The sequence below is a fragment of the Pezoporus flaviventris genome, unplaced genomic scaffold (assembly GCF_033815535.1).
Source record: "Pezoporus flaviventris isolate CSIRO_AGI_PZ_B2104156 unplaced genomic scaffold, CSIRO_AGI_Pfla_v1 ptg000150l, whole genome shotgun sequence".
Classification (NCBI taxonomy): Eukaryota; Metazoa; Chordata; class Aves; order Psittaciformes; family Psittacidae; genus Pezoporus; species Pezoporus flaviventris.
In genome coordinates, this window is record NW_026892698.1 from 378,122 (window position 1) to 397,064 (window position 18,943).

The 18,943-nt window shown below is 40.3% G+C and overlaps 1 protein-coding gene across 35 annotated transcripts in view; it reads right to left on the minus strand.

Annotated features, from left to right (window-relative positions):
- PTPRD (protein tyrosine phosphatase receptor type D) overlaps positions 1 to 18,943 on the minus strand; it is a 601,423-nt gene that overhangs the window by 372,687 nt on the left and 209,793 nt on the right. For 33 of the 35 annotated variants that reach the window (XM_061479517.1, XM_061479518.1, XM_061479506.1 and 30 more), the window contains exon 1: positions 2,826 to 2,960. The exons of 1 other annotated variant lie outside the window; for it this stretch is intronic. The gene's annotated coding sequence lies outside the window, so the exon portion shown is untranslated. Of the gene's footprint in view, positions 1 to 2,134; positions 2,212 to 2,825; positions 2,961 to 18,943 lie in introns of those variants that run through there. One more of the 35 variants, XM_061479481.1, reaches the window with a different exon arrangement.

The window sequence follows — 18,943 nt, forward strand, 5'->3', positions numbered from 1 at the left end:
AAATACGAAATGTGGGGAGACACTCAAATCTGACTTTGCCCAAAATCTGCACTTCCCAGTGCAGTCAGGAGAGCAGGGAGGAAAGAGCTATGTTGGACACCACAAAACTGGGGGAAATTGATGGAGTAGGGTAAAAAAATCCTAAATAATACACAATTTGCATGCATCTCCTAAGTAACTGCAGTCTCATTCACAAGTACGGAATAAATAACTGGCAACTTTGCTTTTGACACTAGGCACCTGTGTAAAAAATGTCTTGTGAAAGAGTGAGCATATGCCACGTACTGGTATTTGCTGTATGAGAGCAGTTTATACAGGCCCCTAGTGGCCCCGCACACACAGCAGCAGATGAAGGGGGATTCCTACCATTCAGCTTGTGTAGTTTTGGTCCCTGCATTATTCAAACATGGGAATGAAGGGCAGTTTTACAAATGGAAGGTGAAGCACTGATTACACTTAGATCACCAGTGGCTTAGTTCTTCCACATACCCCCAAGTCTGTTCTTGCAACCCCTCTCCTCAGACGAAGCACCAATTTACTATCACTGAGTTCACTGACAGGGCTGGTGTTTGAGTTACATAACCACCACAGCAGAATGCCTAATTCATATTACTCTTTAGTGCTCATTTTAAAACTAGTATAACTGATGGGTCTAAGGCAGGTCCTAAGACCCATTCCTGAAATCTAGAAATAAAGAGATAACACTTTCCTTTCCGCTCACCATTCCTGTGTGCCACAGCACACACAAACCATAATAATTTCTTAGTTCCTTCCTCAGAGTAGAAGGCTTCGACTTAGGGAAAGCTTTCAACGCTTTAAGTGGATACAGAAAAGCTATACATCATTTCTGCATTGAGAGAAAACTAAATATACTCCACATATTACTACTAGTGACAACACTAAAACTGGAAAGCTAGTCCTGTAAAAATTCTCTCATTAAATCCTTCTTCCTTTGTATGCAACAGTCCGTGCCCTAAAAATCCCATGCCAGTATATTTACAGCTTTTAACAATTTTGACTGGGCAAAATTTGACAGCTGAATTTACTAAACTGACCAGTTTGTCAATTTCACAGATTAAAAAAGAAGTAATACCAGACTCAAGATGAAATTTAAAGAACCTATAAAAAAGTTGCCATCAAAAGTAAAACATAAGTACACATGACTGCATTTAGAAGAGGGGAGAATTTCTTTTTTTTTCTTCAGAGTTGCTCCATTCAGTAACAAGAATTGTAGGAGCTTTGCATTTTCCCAGCCCAGGAGAAAATGGTGTCATTTACTATACACTTTTACAGCAAGAAATGAAAGTACTGACCATTGTAAGATTACAACCCACTGGCAGATACCAGAGGAAGGAAAAATAAGGTGTATACACATTTACCATCTCTGCATCAGAATTCCCAGTAAATGTCCCGATATTACGGAAGTTGCCTGTGCCTGAACAGAAGGTACGTTGGAAGCTATCTCTGCAAGGCTGATTCGCTGAAAGGAGAAGACAATCGTAACTTCACACATTAATCCTAAATTTAAGGGAATACAGACTTCACCCAGAAACACTCTTGTCTGCAAACAGGAAACTCCAAACCAAATCAGCATCTACAGACTCATCTCCAATGCAACACCGTCTCAGGCGACAAGTGAAGGAACACAGTAAACCCTAACTATTCTGTGTAAATAAATTGACCCTTCTATGTATGTCGAAACTGAGAATATGGTAAAGAAGCTGCTATCCTTCCACGAGGCAGTAACTGCACAAAGGCCAGGCAAGAGAATAAAATACGCATGACAGCAGTCTGGAGAAGTAACAGGGAGGACCAGGCATTCAAAAGCCACACATGCAAGGGTGAGTAGTAATCTCTTAAAAAGGAAATAATACAGTTCTGTCAGGGAGTGAGAGGGTAAAAAACCGGCAAAATACTAACTCGGTGGGAGAAAACTGCTTTATCTGCCGGCCTGGGAGAGCCCGGTTGCAGCTCTGAGAAGTGTCTGCTCGCACGGACAGACGGCGCAGAGGGAGCTGCTAAGTTTGCTGAACAAATTCAAGAGCCCATTTGTAAGCGCTCGGAAAACTGAGTTTCCAGCCCGATATGCTAATTTCAAGTCGTTGAGGGAAAGTAAAGAAATTAAAAGCCTAACCTGTGAAAAGCTTCGCATCTCCGTGCCTCCCCGCTCCGCAGAGAGAGAAGGGGAAAGAGAACGAGAAAGAGAACGAGAAAGAGTAGGAGGAGCAGACGAGGAGGGAGCCCTCCTCGGATCGGTGCCGGGGGTCCCTACCCGCCGTTAGCCCCCTCAGGCCGTCCCAGCGGCCGGCGCCTCGCCTCTCAGGCCCGCTGTCTTCCCCCTTCTCCCGACCCCTTAGAATAAGCGAAATAATTAGTACCGATAATTCGCTCGCCAAAGCCAACAGCCGGCTTTTGACTAGTGTAGCACACACACCCCAACCCCCCCCCCCCCCCCCCCCCCGCCTGTGCACAGCGGCGTTCAGTGGAAACGTCGGTTCCGATCCATCACTCGCCCTCGCCCTGCCCCATCCCCCGTCCCCGCACAGTAGCTCCCCGAGCAGGGGCCCAGCGGACGGGCTCAAACCCGGTGGAGAGGCGAGGGGGCGACGGGCAGCGCCCGGGGGACAGCCCCGGGGCACACGATGGGGAGAGCTGTGCGTGAGGCACGTGTGAGCTGGGCTGCACACACGCACGCGCACACACACGCACCCGCGCGCGCTCACACACACATCTTATGCGCGCTCACACGCGCAAACGCTCCGAAAGAGGCGGCAAAGACGGAGCGGCGGCGTGAGGAGAAAATGGGTCAGGAGCGGGGCAGTTACCTGGTCATGCTGTTCCCCCGGTCTCAGCAGCAGCCGCAGCCGCCGCCTGCCCGTCCGCTACCTCCTCCCGCTGCTCCGGCTCGTCTCCGGGGCGGCCGATTTAATCCAAGCCCCGCAGAAGCAGCAACAACAGCAGCTAAGAGTGGAGCCCCCCGCTGCTGTTTGCCTGGCGCTGGTGCTTGTCTTTCACAGTTTGGGGCCGGGGAGCCGGAGAGAGTCAACCAGAGTCGGAAAATCCAGCATCCAGAAGAGCCAGCTCTCTGCCTGCCTCCTCCTGCCAGCGCCACCTCTCCTCCGCTCTGCTCTGTTCCTCTCTGCTCTTCTTTTCTTCCTGCGGCGGCGCCGGCTGCTGCTGCTGCTCCTGGGCGCGCTCTCTGTTCCCGAGCTGCTGCTCCGTTTCCCCTCCTCCTTCTTCTCCTCCTCCTCCTCCCTCTTTCTCCTTCTTCCTCCCCCCTTAGCTCTTTTTTTTTTTTTTCCTCTCCTTTCCTTTTCTTCCTTCTCCTCGTTCAGCCGATTTTTTCGCTACAAATAGCAGCGAGGTCGCCCACCCGCGCTCTCCCGCCCTCTCCGCCAGAAAAAGTGCAGTGCAAACAAAAGCGAGGCAAGAGGACACGACGGGGGGAGGGAGGAGGGGAGCGGGCACGAGGGGACGGGAAGGGCAGGCGAAAATCACCAAAAACCGATTCCGGGAGCCGAAATACGATCGACCCTCACCGCACCCCGCCTCGCTCCTCCGGCGGGGGACGAGAACGCCGCGGGTGCGCTGCCGGCTGGAGAAAGCGGTCGCTCGTTCAGCGGGTTTGCTGTAGTGGGGTTTGGGCTGTTGGCTGTTGTTTGGTTTGGTTGGCTTTCTTTTAATCCTCTTACGCTGTGAGGATCACAGGAGCCGCATGGCCCCAAGTGGTGGGAAAAGCACGTTGCCGCGCTCGGTGCGTGTGCGTGTGTGTGTGTGTGTGGGTGCGCAGAGGAGGGTGACCCCGGCAGGGCCGGGCCCGGGAGGCAGCTACCCACCGCGCAAGAGGCACCCCACGCGCACCCTCGCGCGCGCCGGGCGGTGGGGGGAGGGGGCGGTGACGTCACACCGTGCCGGCCCGGCGGGGCACATCCCGCTGTGCGGCCGCAGCCCCACCGGCCTCGGGGTGCTGCAAGGTTCGGGGACCGCCGGCTGCGGGCGCTGCCCCCTTGCTCTGCGTCATCCCCTACTAACAAACTTCCCTGCTCGAGTGGAAATCGGGGGGGTCCAAAGGCTCCTTGGCCCGGTTTGCACCCAGGGATGCCCGAGGGGGGAGTTACAAAGCGGTGTGTATGTAGTCGTGCCTGTCCATGGCAAGTCCCTAGTTTTCTTCCTGAAAAACTGTCGAATTGCTGAGTGACACCACATGTTGCTCGGCGCAACCGGTGGCGTGCCGAGGGGCTAAAGAAAGACTCCAGCTTTTCTTATCCCATCTTGTATAATCCTCTGCAAAGAAAGAGCAGTGCCTAGGATCTAAGTGACAATAGGATTTATGTGAAAAGTGCTTTGGGAAACCTCACCGTTGGCTTCTAACCATCTCCAGAAGCCTGAAGCATATGCTCCCCGTGCCACAGTTCCTCCTGCGTAAAACGGGAGTAAAACATTAAAAACAGTAAATATTAGTCAGTCATTATGGTGATGGGAGCCTATTATAGTATCAAAGCCACGAAAACTGGCTTACTGGATTCCGTGTGTAGACAGCTGCAGGTGCGATGTTGACCAGCCTTGTGCCTCCTGTCCCGAGTGGAGCACTGACCTGCTGCAACCTGATCAACCTGAAATCAGTCATGGTGGTCCATGCAAAAGTCCATTGCAGATCATTGCTACTTTTTCTGCAGAGGAAAGGGATTTGGGTATTCTCTATCCTATAATTGTATTTTATCCTTCCTTGGAAGGCAGTGCTGCCAACATGAAGGCTGACAAAAGTGAATATAAACTTTGTTCTTCCAAGTCCTATAAATTGTCATCTTCCTTTTGATGCTGCCACCTCAAAAAATGGTCCCCTAGGTAATCTTAGACTTAAAGGAGACCTAGTCATTTTGAAATAGTATCTTTCAAAATACCAAATCACTTTGTAAAAATTTCTTCATATGAAAAGGTAAATATATGAAATGTTGCATGGATGACTATTTTTTATCTTGTCAAAAAGAACTGTTCAATAAAAGACAAACTTTTCAATAAGCAACTGTGGCTTCAAAGTAAAAATAAAAATCAAAAGCCGGGCAATACGCTATTTTACCTTTATCGTAATAAACATGGTTAAAGAAAGCAAGAATTAAATCCTCACCTTTGCCCCCTTAACTCAAATGACTGCAGGGCTGCATTTGCTTTAAAATGGCAATACTAAATATGTATATCAGGTTTTAATGTTATGTCCCAGCAGTTTTTATCAGTATGCTTAGCTGTTTTAGTGTTCTTCATGCTGCGATCCTTGTGTGACATTGAAGAATTGAGCAATAAACCCATGCATTTTATATTTTTCATGTGGTATCACAATGCGGATGTGAGTTTTGGGACTACATATAGCTTTCCTTTATCTTAACATCATAAGCAAGTTCTGTAGCTCTTCTTTCTGTTCAGTCAGCATTACAGTCCACAGTAGGAATAACTGTGCTTCTTTCTATGCTACTGTTAAAATCAGATTTTGTTAATATTATTTATAAGATTTCCTGGTTTTTGCTAAAGCAAAAAAAAAAATAACCTAAATTCATGAAGCAGCCTTAAAACACTGTACTTACTATTGCTCTAGTACATCTTGACACTTATTATCAGTAGCATAAATTTTATACTTCAGATAGTGGTGTACACATATTCATACATAAATGTATATATATATGGTTTGGTAATACACCTTTAATATTCCTTCCCTGTTAAGAGGAGATAGCACATCAAGAACCATAATTCATTTGTTACACACTACTTAGTGTTTTGGGTTTTTTTTTCTCCAAAATATGTAAAAATTTCAAACACAGCATTTTACACTGATGTTCTATTTTTGCCTAGATTGCAGCAGTACGTTTCTCTGAGGTTAGAACAGCCGTGAATTTACATTTACACATTTTATTAACTTAAAATGTTTCCTGAAAAACACTGAACAAACTCTAAGATCTTATTTAAGTTTGGAAGATACAAATCTTCTATTGTTTTTTTTTTAAGGTAGAAGGAAGAAGGGTCTTTTATGTCACTTGGAATTAAGTATCATGTATTCCCTCACTTGTTATAAAAAGAGATCTTTCTCTCATCATTCAAAATATACTGTTCAAACCTTGTTCTTCCTGCTCATGCAGCTGCTTTCTGTGTCCTCATTGAGGCTACATACCAGTAGTTCAAGTTTGATGTAAAGCACAGGATGTGCTTGCAGGTTTAAAACTCAAAAGATGTAGCAGAGGAAGAGAAATGCATCAACTTTCCTTCTGTTCTTCTGAATACCAGCCTGTGACCATACATGGACTTCTGCCATAACTCTTCAAGGACCAACCATACATACTCCTTCATGTCTCAGTCTCATGAATTTCCTGTACTAAATAGTACTCTATTAATAGTGTACAGTGTTATTTTCCTCTCTGCTGTTCTGCCTTGGATTGTTGCTTGCGTCCCTGGTAAATGGTATCCCACTAAGCTCTTTAGCACAGTAGGACATTCCATTAACAACTGGAACCAATGGACATTGGGTTACTACACAGCAAGATCAGGAAGGTGAGCGGGAGTAGAGAGGTTGAGAAAGGTTACACTTTAGTTGCCTTCCTCTGAAATCTAACGGATGATTTGTCACAAAACTGCATTAATGCATATGTTAGGCACTGGTTTATGAAATGATAATGAGAAATGTTCTGAGTTTCTGTACTGATATTTGAAAATTCTCATTTATAAGCTACAGACACTCTGAACTCCTATTACTAAAGATAATAAAACACTACCAGACAAGTAAATGTGTGTTATCTATATGTAAAAATTTATCCAGCTAACACAGTTTGAGTACACATCTTTTAAATGCTGATACAGTACCTCAGCAGATAGTCTCAGTACTTGTGTTTATCTTGTAAACATTTGTGATTCATATAAATCTTTTAAGTGATGAAACTTACGTAGTTAGAGCCAGAGGTATAGAGAAGAAAGTGATTTTAAGTGTAGGGGTTTTATGATCATTTTTGCCACGTTTGTTTTTTTGTTTTTTTTTCCCCTGCTGCCTTAAAGAGATGAGGCTTTATTCACTTGTGTGATCTTCCTGGCGTTCCAAACTTATGTATGTGCCAGCACATTTTTAATCTCATTTCTGAGAAGGATGAGGTCTTGTGTCCTGCAGGTCTCAAATCCTGTTCTAATTCTTCTGTGGAAATAGAGGTTTGGTAGACAAAGGAGATGAGCAGGCTGGTCCACACACTCTTCCCAGCCCATTTGTCAACTGAGCTATTCACGCTCCATCCTGCTAGAGACCCAAGATTGCTGATGGGAAAAGGGTGGAAGAATCAGGTGATACAGCACACAAATACAAAGAAAATTAGGCTTGATTGTTTCTACTGCTTGGGGAGCTACTTTTCCAGCTCTTTGTACATTTGTTTGTTGTTTTGTGGTTTTTTTTAATGAAAAAGAGCAAGAGGCCTAGAAAACTAGTAATTAATCACAGAATGCATTAAATTCTGCAGGGACTTGGACATGATGAAGCACGATCAGCTTTATCAGAGTGCACCACAGTGTGTGCCACAAACTGAAAATAGCATATGTAGGGAAAGCTGTAAATAAAATTTGTAGATATACAGTTTTATCTTTTACTTCTAGAATTCTTGGAGTATCTCAGATGTTGTGAGAACTCTGCTAACAATTTAGAAAGACGATAAAGACTACAGAACAGCATGTGGTGGTGTTTCTCTTAAGAAATCATGCATATGTATATAATGTATGTACATACACAGGTGCAGGATGTCTGTATCAAGATTTGCTTTCAATTTGAATATAGTACAGTAGATGGGTTTTTTGGTGGGTTTTTTTTTGTTCTTTGTTTTCTTCTGGTTTCAAAATGTAGCCTTCATGTGTGGAAGGTACCCCTAAATTTCGATGATGGGAAAAGAGAGTGAAGACTAGAGTATCGGGAATACTTTCTAATAACAGAAGAGGAGAATAAAGTAAAATCAATAGCCAAATGACAGCTTGCTAGTTCACACCTTTTACAACAATCAAATGGAGAGAGATACCATGTGTTACTGTGTGATTATTTCACAGTTGCTCAAATATACACTAGGGAGACTAAAGGCACCATAGGGTCAGAGAGCCCAATCTGTATAACACCACTTGATTTAAATTCTGCCAGCAAGTAACTGAATTCATGTATTTTTAAGGTCTGGAACAAGAAGATACTAATGCTATAACTAACTCACAAAACTCAAAGATTTTGTTAAATCTTTCATTTGAAAACCAACTTCTAGTTCCTATGGAGACACCACTGTTCATTTTAAGTAGCTTCTTTTATATAAAAGGTTTCCAAAAAATGCTTTGTAGAAAACAGAGGATCTCACAAACTAGCAGCAACTGGTCTGGTCCAAGTGAAGCCTCATAAATCCGAATGTTCCCTCCTGCTAAACCTCAAGGAGGTTCAGATCGTAACATCATACGTGTCAGTGATGTACTTTCTGTGGGCTGAGCAGAGGGTGTAGGCAGGAGAAGGACAAATTTTAGTTTATTTATTTCCTAACCTTCAAACTTTTGTTTCTTGAATCTAGGAGTGTTATGGGATAACCTGCTCAGTCATCTGAGCGAGGGAGTGTTTCTCCATTCCTCTCATGTTGCCTCCTTTCTTCTAGTAAATCAAGAACCACAGACAAGCATTGGGAGGCAAGATATGGACTGTCCTAGAAGAGGTGCTGCAATGTGAGACCTTGAAAGATAGAATGGTAAAAAGGAAAACATAAAAGAAAATTATGCTCAACATCTCTGTCTCCCTACAGATACTTACGGTTAGTATTTTAAAGTCATTAGTGCAGTGGACCTATAAATATTTCAACAATAGTATTGATAAATATCTACAGTGCAAAAAGAATTTTTTTCTTCTTACTAGAGTGGACCCTATCATCTTCTGTCTTGCATTTAAGTCTGTCTCAGGATGGCCAAGTTTAAACCTTTTCTGTTAAATCCAAACAATTTGTACAGATTCTACTGAAGTAATTCTCCCGCTCCCTCACCCCCACCCCCCCCACACCCCCGCCCCCCAACTCTGCTTCAGGGAATGTGAATACTAATTAAAAATACAGGAAAGATTATCAGTATATGGCTAGGAAGAGTTTCCACTCAACTTTAAGTGGGCAACTGTCCACATTGCAAAATTTGTATCATATTGGATAATGATGTTCAAGTCAAGGACTTCATGGAAAAACAAATTATTCTGTCATTTCTAAACAAACACAGTTGCTCCAGAGAAAGGTGCAAGTTTATTTGAAAGGTCAATCTAAGTAAAACTCCTGATGGCTTTAATGCAGAGTACTGCTAATCCAGCACTTTCCATGAGCTTTGTGTTCACCTTATTTTCAATGTAAAATATAAAAAATTGCAAATTCCAGGAATTCTGATATTAGAATGAACATTTCTACAGTATGACCTTGACTGACCTGTGTAAATAGATTACTGAATTCCACCAAAACTGGAAAAATACAGCTACCCTGTTTATATTAGCTTTCTGTTGTTTCAGTTTATTTCCCTCCATCCCATCCATTAATCACTGAATGCAAGTCCACTCAACATTTACTGTTACAGAATATACTATATAAGCTATGCAATATCACATCCTTTTAAGGAAGACTGTGTATTTTGGACAGAACTAGAGGTGTTAAAACCACATTATCCAAACAAATCTGCTCACAGCACAATATTCTGTAACCATTTTCATCCTCTGTAATTCAATTAAAGCAGAAATTAGGACCATGAGAAAAATCTATATTTTGGCCAAAAAAGTTATTCATGAGAAAGGAATGGAAAGATTAAATCTGTTTTATTGATTTCAGATTATTAACAAGCTTGGGTGGCAAATCCTTTGATTTTCAATGTTGAAAAGCACTTTTCCACATTAAATTAGCCCTGTGAAGGAAATCGCATATTAATCACAGTTTTCCAATCACAGGATTTTCTTTTCAACAATAGAAAAAAACCTTTTCAAAGTTCTTTTATAAAAATGACAATCCATTTGTTATGAACTTTAGCAGACATCTTTTTAGGATGCCAGTATAGTTCAATGACCTGTATATAATTTTTTATATAGGCGCAAGCCAGCACAAGTGTGAATTGGTGGAAATCAAATCCACCACCTAAGAATTTGCTGGTATTTTCTTATTTGCTTCCTTCACTGAGAAGGCACAAAGGACACAACTGGGGTAATAAATTTCAACTCCAATGTTTATGGAATGGTAGCAACATGATTCATGTTTTTAATCTCTAGTAGGTTCTGCATATTCAGGATGCAGTTCTGATTTTAAAATTTAAAAAAAAAAAAAAAGAGAGACTGTCCCATTTCCAGACTTATTTCAATTTCACTCCTCTTGATTTGTCTCTGTGCACTGTTTTCTGGTTTGCAGCAGGTTTGCAGGCTTTTTTCATCCCATTGAAGCTGTCTTTCTCTTTTCATTCTCCATATACACTGTCTTTCCAGAATCATCTACTTCCTACATCTTCTAATGCTTCCTTTCTCTCTGTCAAGTGCCTATGCTATCTTCTCCTTAAATCTCTCCCAAATTCCAGCTTCTCTGTTCTATTCCAAGACCCTGGGTTACCTTTTCATTTATTTCCTCTTTCATCCATTTCCTTTTTTCTGGATTTGCCTCATTCTCTTTCCCCAAACACCTCTGTCATCCGCGTATCTCCCAAATCCTTCCACCTTGCATTCCAGATGGACACTTCTGCATATATATATGTAATGGAGGAAAGGGGAAGGAGATAATATTACCTAAGCTGCATTCTTTTGAGATCCCAGACAGGTCAGCCCACTCTTGCTCAACACATTGAGAAGAAGGCTGTAGTAAAATATAATACAATATACTGACACTGTCTACGAGATATCCTTTAGAAACCAGAGGCATTGAAGTAAGGAGCAGTGATAAACATGGGGTATCTCACTGAATATTCTTGATAATGACATTCAGAACCTAACTGCTTGGTTGGCTATGGATTGTTCCCCATCTCCCTGCCTAGATTGGGTTCATTTTGGTGCTGCAAGGTGTCAGACTGAAGGTGACATAGAGCAAATACTTGGAAGCTGTTTTTTTTCAAGATTCTGAGGAAAAAAAAGAAATAAAAGGGTGAGTCTTATCTGGTTCTGGGTAAAAAATAATTCACAAACGTAATATTATGTTGGAGGCCTTCAGGAACAGTTGTAGAAACCATAAGCTGTCCTGTCAAGAACAGCAATGGTCTTGGGATCAGAAGGATGTTAACTCAAGTATCACTGGTATGATTGACCCCTCTTTTCACATAATAAAGGAGGTAGAAATCCTAGGATTTGCATAATTCATTGTAAATAACATGCCAAATCTCAAGAGCATTTATAACAGTTTGCCCCTGTAGACTCTGGTAGTGAGCAGCAGCTGGTTTTGTGGACTCACGTGAGCAGAGACTATTGAAAAGGTGCAGCTTGAAAGAGTGCTGTAATCTTTTTTCTTTACATGCTGACTCCCAAGGTGGCAAAATACAGTGATGACAGTAATGATGGAAGTATCATCGTATAATTATGCTCTCAGCACATTCAACAATATATTGAGTGCCATCAGTATGATCTGAAACAGTAAAGTTTGCTACCAAGATATAAATCATTATGTCATTCCGTCACACAAATTTTCTTTCATTCTACACACACACACACACACACAGAGAGCACCCCTTTTCTGAAGAGGTTTATAAAAAAGAACAAGACAAACTTCGGATGTGGTGAAGTACCTTCAGTCAGGACATTTTCTGTGCCACATAGTAGTTTTAAATACAAAGAGGGAGTGGGTCATCTTATACTTGTTTTCTGGACACAGAAAAGCCCTAGATTTATGAAAATTATTTTGTGTATGATTTCAGTAAGAAGCAATCATGGAGAGAAAATTGATATTTTAGTTACAGCAAAAATAAAACTGCAACTTAAATGTTTTTCATTCAGTAATTATAATTTCTCAAACAACAGACGGGAAGAACGTCAAGAGTGTTCTTGTTTGGAACAACATTCATGAACAGAAAGAAAAGGAAAAAAATGTCTGTAGATATTTCTACCAGTCCAGTGCTTTCAGACATCAGAGATTCTACTGGCTCATCAACCCCATGTCAGTTACCAGGGCGTGTAAACACCACTGCAGTTGGTCCTTTGTTCAGTGCTACCAGGATGCTGTCCATCATAGACTAACAAATATCTTAACCTCTTTACTCTGGAATTACTAAGCAGAAAAAAGACAGACATGCCTCCAGCAAAAGGGGACATGCCTCTTTCTCCTACTCCAGTAGCTCTATGTGATGTCAAGATCATGGATATAACTAACTGTAACAATTGAGATATGTTTATAAATTATCATTTCAGTTTAAATAAGAAGGAAGCAAGAGGAAGAATTCTGAACACAAAAGGAAATTTCACGGATTGCTTGCAATTGCCACTGAGCAGCTACACGTGTATATGGCCCTACTAAATATTTTTCAGACCTGGTTCTCAAAACAAAGTTGACTGTTGTGTGAGGATGGCCTACATTTTTTGTTTCTACTATGTATTCGGTTTGGCTTAAAACAAGTATTTGTCTGTGCTCACTTTACCTAATGATTCATGTTGTGCTGGTCTACATAAATGATCTATGCTTTTCATTATTTACTGTTCTCTCAGCCTGCAAAAGCATCACTTGGAGAAATATGCTTCCAAAGGGATCTGGAAGACAGAAAGCTTCCACTAATATAGAGAAAGGGTTTCCCAGACTTGGCGTATACTTCCTTTCGTACTGTGTTGTTTTGAGCTTGTCCAGCAATACAGACATGGATTGTTGCCTGGCACTATCAGCAGTGTTGATAATTGTAGTTCTGTGCATAAAAGTTGTTTCTGGTCCTTTTGTAACCTAAGTACAAGGAGAAAGTACCTTGTGTCTTGTGAGTATCAGAATGTACTTCCCAAGTGAAGTTTTGAAAAGCTGTACATCACAACCTGTGTACTTAAATAATATTTCAGGCTAGTGTCCAGAATTTTTTTACTCACTTGTATCATAAGATATAATATTATTCTTGTGCATGGATAGTGAAAATATAACTTTAAATACATAGCTCAGCATATACTCATGTACCATTCTCTGTGATTTTTGTATTAGATGTGATATTGATTATCTAAACAGTAAGTATCAAATAGGTTACATATTGTCTGACTACAGACACCATAATTCTGAGCATACTCTTAGCATTCACCCTACAGTAAATGAGGTGAGTCTTCTGTTTAAAGTCACGCAGTTGGGTAAGCATTTGCAGGAGCAGAGACAAAAAAAAAAATGTAGTTATATTTCCCTCTCAAGGCTGACCTGGTCTGCTGAAACTTTTCAAAGACCTATGAAAAGTATATTATTATAAGTCTAGGAATTTAATATATTCCAAAGATATACAAAACACTGTCACAAAATGGAAATCATTTAAAGATATTCCCCGAGCTCACTGCTAAGAGCTTAGTGATCTCCATACCCTCGTTATTTATACGGGATCCACTCCCCTTTCCTCTACATGAATTTCTTTCTTTTGGGTATGATGCAGCAGGGTGATTCAACTCTCTTCAGTGGAAATGTGAGTCCTCTGAGAAATTCACAGGATCTGGGTAGTAAATGTAAGTGGGCTTACATTAAGTACCTAAAAAATCTTTTTGTATTTTAAGGAGAGCAAAAAAAGTTAGGGGTTTTGTTTTTGTTTTTTTTTTTTTTAATAGGAAAACCTTTAAATGGGGAACAGGCTTTTGCATTTGCAAAACCTATTTTTAATCTCCCTTTGCAGTGAATGCTCAGGGATAGTAATAACACTGCAATATCTTCTAAAGAATCTGGAGCTTTGTCAGTTGTCCTGGTTAAAGGTTCCATTATTTGCTATTGGCAGAGCACACAGGCATGAAGCATTCATTGGTTTATCATTCTAAGTTAATATATGGTATCTATTTAAATGTGGGAAACTCACTTGCAAAAATAACTTGGTACATTGTGTGCTGCTTCTTGATTAGAAAAAAAAAAATAAAATACAGCAAATGGCCAAGGATAAATAACTGTTCTTTCCCAGAGGTTAATATCAGATCAAAACAGGTTCGTAAATACCATCTTGACACAATCCAGTTCAAAACTATGTTTCTGAAAATGTTTTTTCTGCATATATAGAAAAGCTATTTGTAATTACCATAGTCAGAAGAAAAATGAATAATGCAAATTTTGTCTCTTTTTGAAAGATCCAAGCATGATTAACATAGGTAAATCCATTTGAGATATAGACAGTTCATTAGAATACCTTTAAAAACTCCTAATCTCCAACCAACAAGGCGTTTCAGGACTCTTTGTTTTCATACATTGCTAAAATATTTGGAAAAAAAAAAAAAAGCAGCTGTTAGACTAATCCCTTCTGAAAATTGATCTGTGACCATGGTAAACTATCCTCCATATTTTACGAGTCAATTAATCTATTTTTAATAACTGCTGAGATAGTTAAGAGACTATTTTTGATCAGAGTGATCAGTGTTTTTTTTTAAAAATGGGTACTGTTTTGTATTTAAATGCATTAAATATAAACCACAATTGTTGAATCATATTGCATATATAAAATGTGATAATATTGTATGTTAATGTGTACTTTATGTGATTTATGATATAATCATCCAATATATAAACTTGAAGGTTTAATTCTTATTTAAGACTTAATAGTGATGAAATTAATAAGCAACATTGTACTTTTGATGAATCGTGCCATTATGTGATTACAAAAGGAAGCACTGTAGGATGTCACATAAGGAAACAATAAAAAGTATCTTCAGTACTTAATATCATTAGTCTATTTTAAAGCTTTTTAGATGTTCTTACAAGATAGTTTTGGAACTGAGCACAGCTTCTGCCTAGACTGAACAGACCTCTAAGAAGCACAGTGAAATGGACTATCTAGCACTAATTTCACAGAATCACAGAATCATTAGGGTTGGAAGGACCTTCTGGAGATCACCTAGTCCAAGGCAGGGCCACTTACAGCAGGTTACACAGGAATGCATCCAGGTGGGTTTTGAATCAGAGAGGGAGACTCTACAACCTCCCAGGGCAGGCTGTTCCAGGGTTCTGCCACCCCCAACGTAAAGAAGCTCATCCTGTGTTGAGATGAAACTTGTGTTTTAGTTTATGGCTGTTGCTCCTTGTCCTGTCACTGAGCATGACTGAAAAGAGTCTGACACCATCCTCATGGCACCTACTTTTGAGATACATATATGCATTAATGAGATCCCTCTCAGTCTTCTCTTCTCTAGACTAAACATGCCCAGCTCCTGCAATCTCTCCTAGTAAGAGACAGTAAGTCCCAGACTCCTGATCATCCTTGTGGCCTCCACAGGACCCTCCTCAGTAGCTCCCTGTCTTTCTTGTACTGAGGGGCCCAGAACTGGACACAAGACTCCAGATGTGGTCTCACTAGGGTCAGGTAGAGGGGGAAGATCACCTCCCTGGACCTGCTGGCTACCCCAGGACACTATTAAGCCTCCTGGCTGCAAGGGCACACTGCTGGCTTCTAGTCAACTTATCATCGACTAATTTACCATAACTCTCTCAGTTATCTGAAATATCTCTAAAGAAGGCTAAATGATTAACTATGAACAAAAAATAATTTCCATCAGAGGGAAGATTATTACTATATTTTAAAAAAACTTAACTTGAAGAGAACAGCCTAAAATCATCCATATTTTCAGAATCTAGAACAGAAATTTTGCTTTCATGTTCTAAACAGTATTAGAGATGTGATGGTGTGGGTGGAGTGGGAGGCACCTTAATTAAAGGGTGGAATCCAGCCCTTACAGCTGCACAGTTTTGTAAATTATAAGAAATCCATATTCCAGAGTAATCTGTGATTTTTGTCTGCTTTTTAGGCTATCTGGATGAGAGCTCGCAGTAATATTTACTGGGGTTATTCAGACATATTAGTGCAGAATGCTTCAGAAATGAAGCACAGGTGAAGTTTCTACGGAGTCATTCTTTTCACAGTTTCATTTTTTTCTGCCTACCTGAGGTAATCAGTATATATCCATTTGCTGGATTTTCTTTCTTATGATATCTTTATTTAGTACAATGTGTGATCAAATTCCAATTAATGCTTTTAATACTGTCATTCTTTCCTACTGAGCGAAATCTTAGCTGTATAAAAAATAGTTTCACTTAAAATCGTTTGTGTAAATGTTCAAAGTAGTACTGCTACTGAGTAGTCTGAACAATGGCATTTCATGGCACCTTGCATTTTCCTATTAGTTGGCATAGATCTACTGCAAGTAATTGATAAGCATGGAAAGAAATGAAAATGCACCTTTTGTAATAATCTAGCTGAACTGCATCAGGAAAATTCAGACATTTTCATGTTATGTCAAAGCTTCAAGAAACAGAGCTGCTTTTCAGTTGTCAAAATCTTAGGGGCACCTAGAAATTTAAGTCTAAATTCCCCCTTGACCCAGAGTTTACCTTGGGTATGTTATAACAGAAGTTGCTCTACTCGAACAATACACAACCTTGCTTGAATGGGGAAGGCTGGACAAGGTCATCTCCAAAGTACCTTCCAGCCTTAAGTATTTTGTGATTCTGTGATAACCAAGCTTCCTGAAGAAAGTTCAAAAACAGGGAGTTAAAGTTCCTATTCAATCACTACAGACTGCGGCATGCTAGGAGGAAAATAAAAAAGAAATCATTCAGATTTTGATCATGTTTTCTTTATGTGTCTTTGTGCCCTTTTATGGTCACTTTTTGTAAATACAAGAAGCAAATTTCCCTGCAGGCCGGCCATACACTGGAAGTCAAGGTTGGAAAATATAGTTAAGAAATTCTGAAACAAATAAATTCTGAATCTTCTTGGTACTTCTGCAACCAGCCTGGAGAAATACAGACTCAGAATATTCTGAACTACCAACTTCTGTTTTTACGTTTAACAGTAGTCTATCTAAAGGTAACTGGTTTTCAAGTAAATACAGGAGAGGCAGTTCTTCTAATGTGACTGTGGGGTATTCAGTTACACTGCTTACTTACTGTTAGTTTAAAATGTATTCTGTAAAGAAACCTGCTGCTGCCAGTAGTGGCATTACAGCAACAGGACAGCACTCCTTCAATCAGCCCCACACGAAAATGCTAGGAAGAAGTATTTTATATCCTAAAAAACTGCTTAATAAAGAGCTACTTGCCAGATGTTGTAATTATCCAATGCATAAACATAGTCAAAGTCTGCTCTGGGTAAATCAGTGATGTCATTTTTTACCATTTCCTGCAAAACTGTTGTATACAAAGGTAAAGGTGTGGTGTGTCAGGACGATTGCAGTTCTTTAGTGTCTGGATGACTTTTGTCCAGTGATGTCTTGTGCTTTCAGAAAGCAATGATGCCTTCTGGTAGCAGATAGCCATTGAGGGAAGAAGACAACAGAAATTTGCTCTGACACAGTCTAAACTCTGCCGTTAATTGTTTGCTCACTGCAAAAATTTGTGCAAGTGACACTTAGAGGTTGGTTGTTTGGTTTTGTTTGGTTTATTGTTTTGTTTTTGTGGTTTTTTTCTTTTTTTGTTCAGTACTTCTTGAAAAAGGAATTTGATTTTGTGCAATTCTGTTATTTCCAAAGGTATAATTAACATAGGGTCATCTCAAAATTATATGCCTCAATAGGTAACTAGCTTTTGTCCTTAATTATAGGCAAGGGAAACAATTTGCTTGCTTTCAATTGTCAAACCATAACTTTATGATAGAAAAATTCCATGTGGATGTCTGCGTAAAGTTGAATTTGGGGGCACGAAGCTGGAAATATTAGATCTTTCTCTGGGAAATCAAAGAAAACATGGATGAAGGGAAAGACTGGAGTACAACAAAAATACATATTGCTGGGTCACAGGTCTTAGGAGAAAGAAGGAAAAGGGTCCAAAAGCATTAAGATACTGTCCATCATAGCCTTGAACAGAAGCCAGATTTATTTAGTCTTTCTATTCTCCTGCTTCCAACAATTGTCTGAGAAATACAGGAATAAATATGTGTGTACATCTCTTGTTGATCGTTCTGGAAGATGATGACCTACTGTTGTCATTTACTAAATTTGTTCAAAGAATAGAGGTCTGTGTAATGGACCCAGAGACCCCAGTCATCCTGAGGAAGTGCTTTGACCACTACGATTTCCAATCACAACTTTGATTATGGGAGAAGGTAGTTTGGGTTAACAATTTCACAGATGTTCATTTCTCTTCTTTTCTTCGCCACTGGAGCACGGTCACCCTAAGTGTTAGTGAAATTCCTTCATATAAATGTACAGTTGTCAATATCATAACATTTTTCTGGCAACAAGCAGCAACTGCAATTGGGTCATTGTTTTCAAGAATTTCCTTTTGAGTTGGAATAAATAGTAGTAACAAGCAAAGGCTAGAACAATCAATTTAAGGACATCCAGATTTCTGTGTGACTCCAGCAGATTGACAGAATGGAATTAGCAAAAAGGAGAGAGGTTGGTGTGTGGAAACCCAAGGTCAGAATCTACTTTCTTGAGCAGCTCTGTACCTATGGACAGGAAATATCTTGCAGCTTTTTGTGTTGTTACAGTTATTAGACCTAATGTGTACTAATAGAGAGATTACAACCAGTTCTGTAATTTCAGGAGTTAAAAAATATTCCTACAAAGTAAAATGAAGTGTGATTCTTGATTCTTAGCTTCATCCTATCTGTGTAACAGAAATTAAATCAAAACACTGTGGTCTGAACACGATAGCAACAAGGTCCTGCACCCTGAAAAAAGTTCTGGTTGCAAATGAAGGTGACTGGATAGGCACTGTTAACACAGAGTAATAGAAAATCTACATTTAAAGAGCTCATTGAGAAGACAGAACAGGCAAAATGAGACAGCAATAAAATTCATGACCATATCAGTATGAAAAGTAAGCAAATTTTACAATGGTCT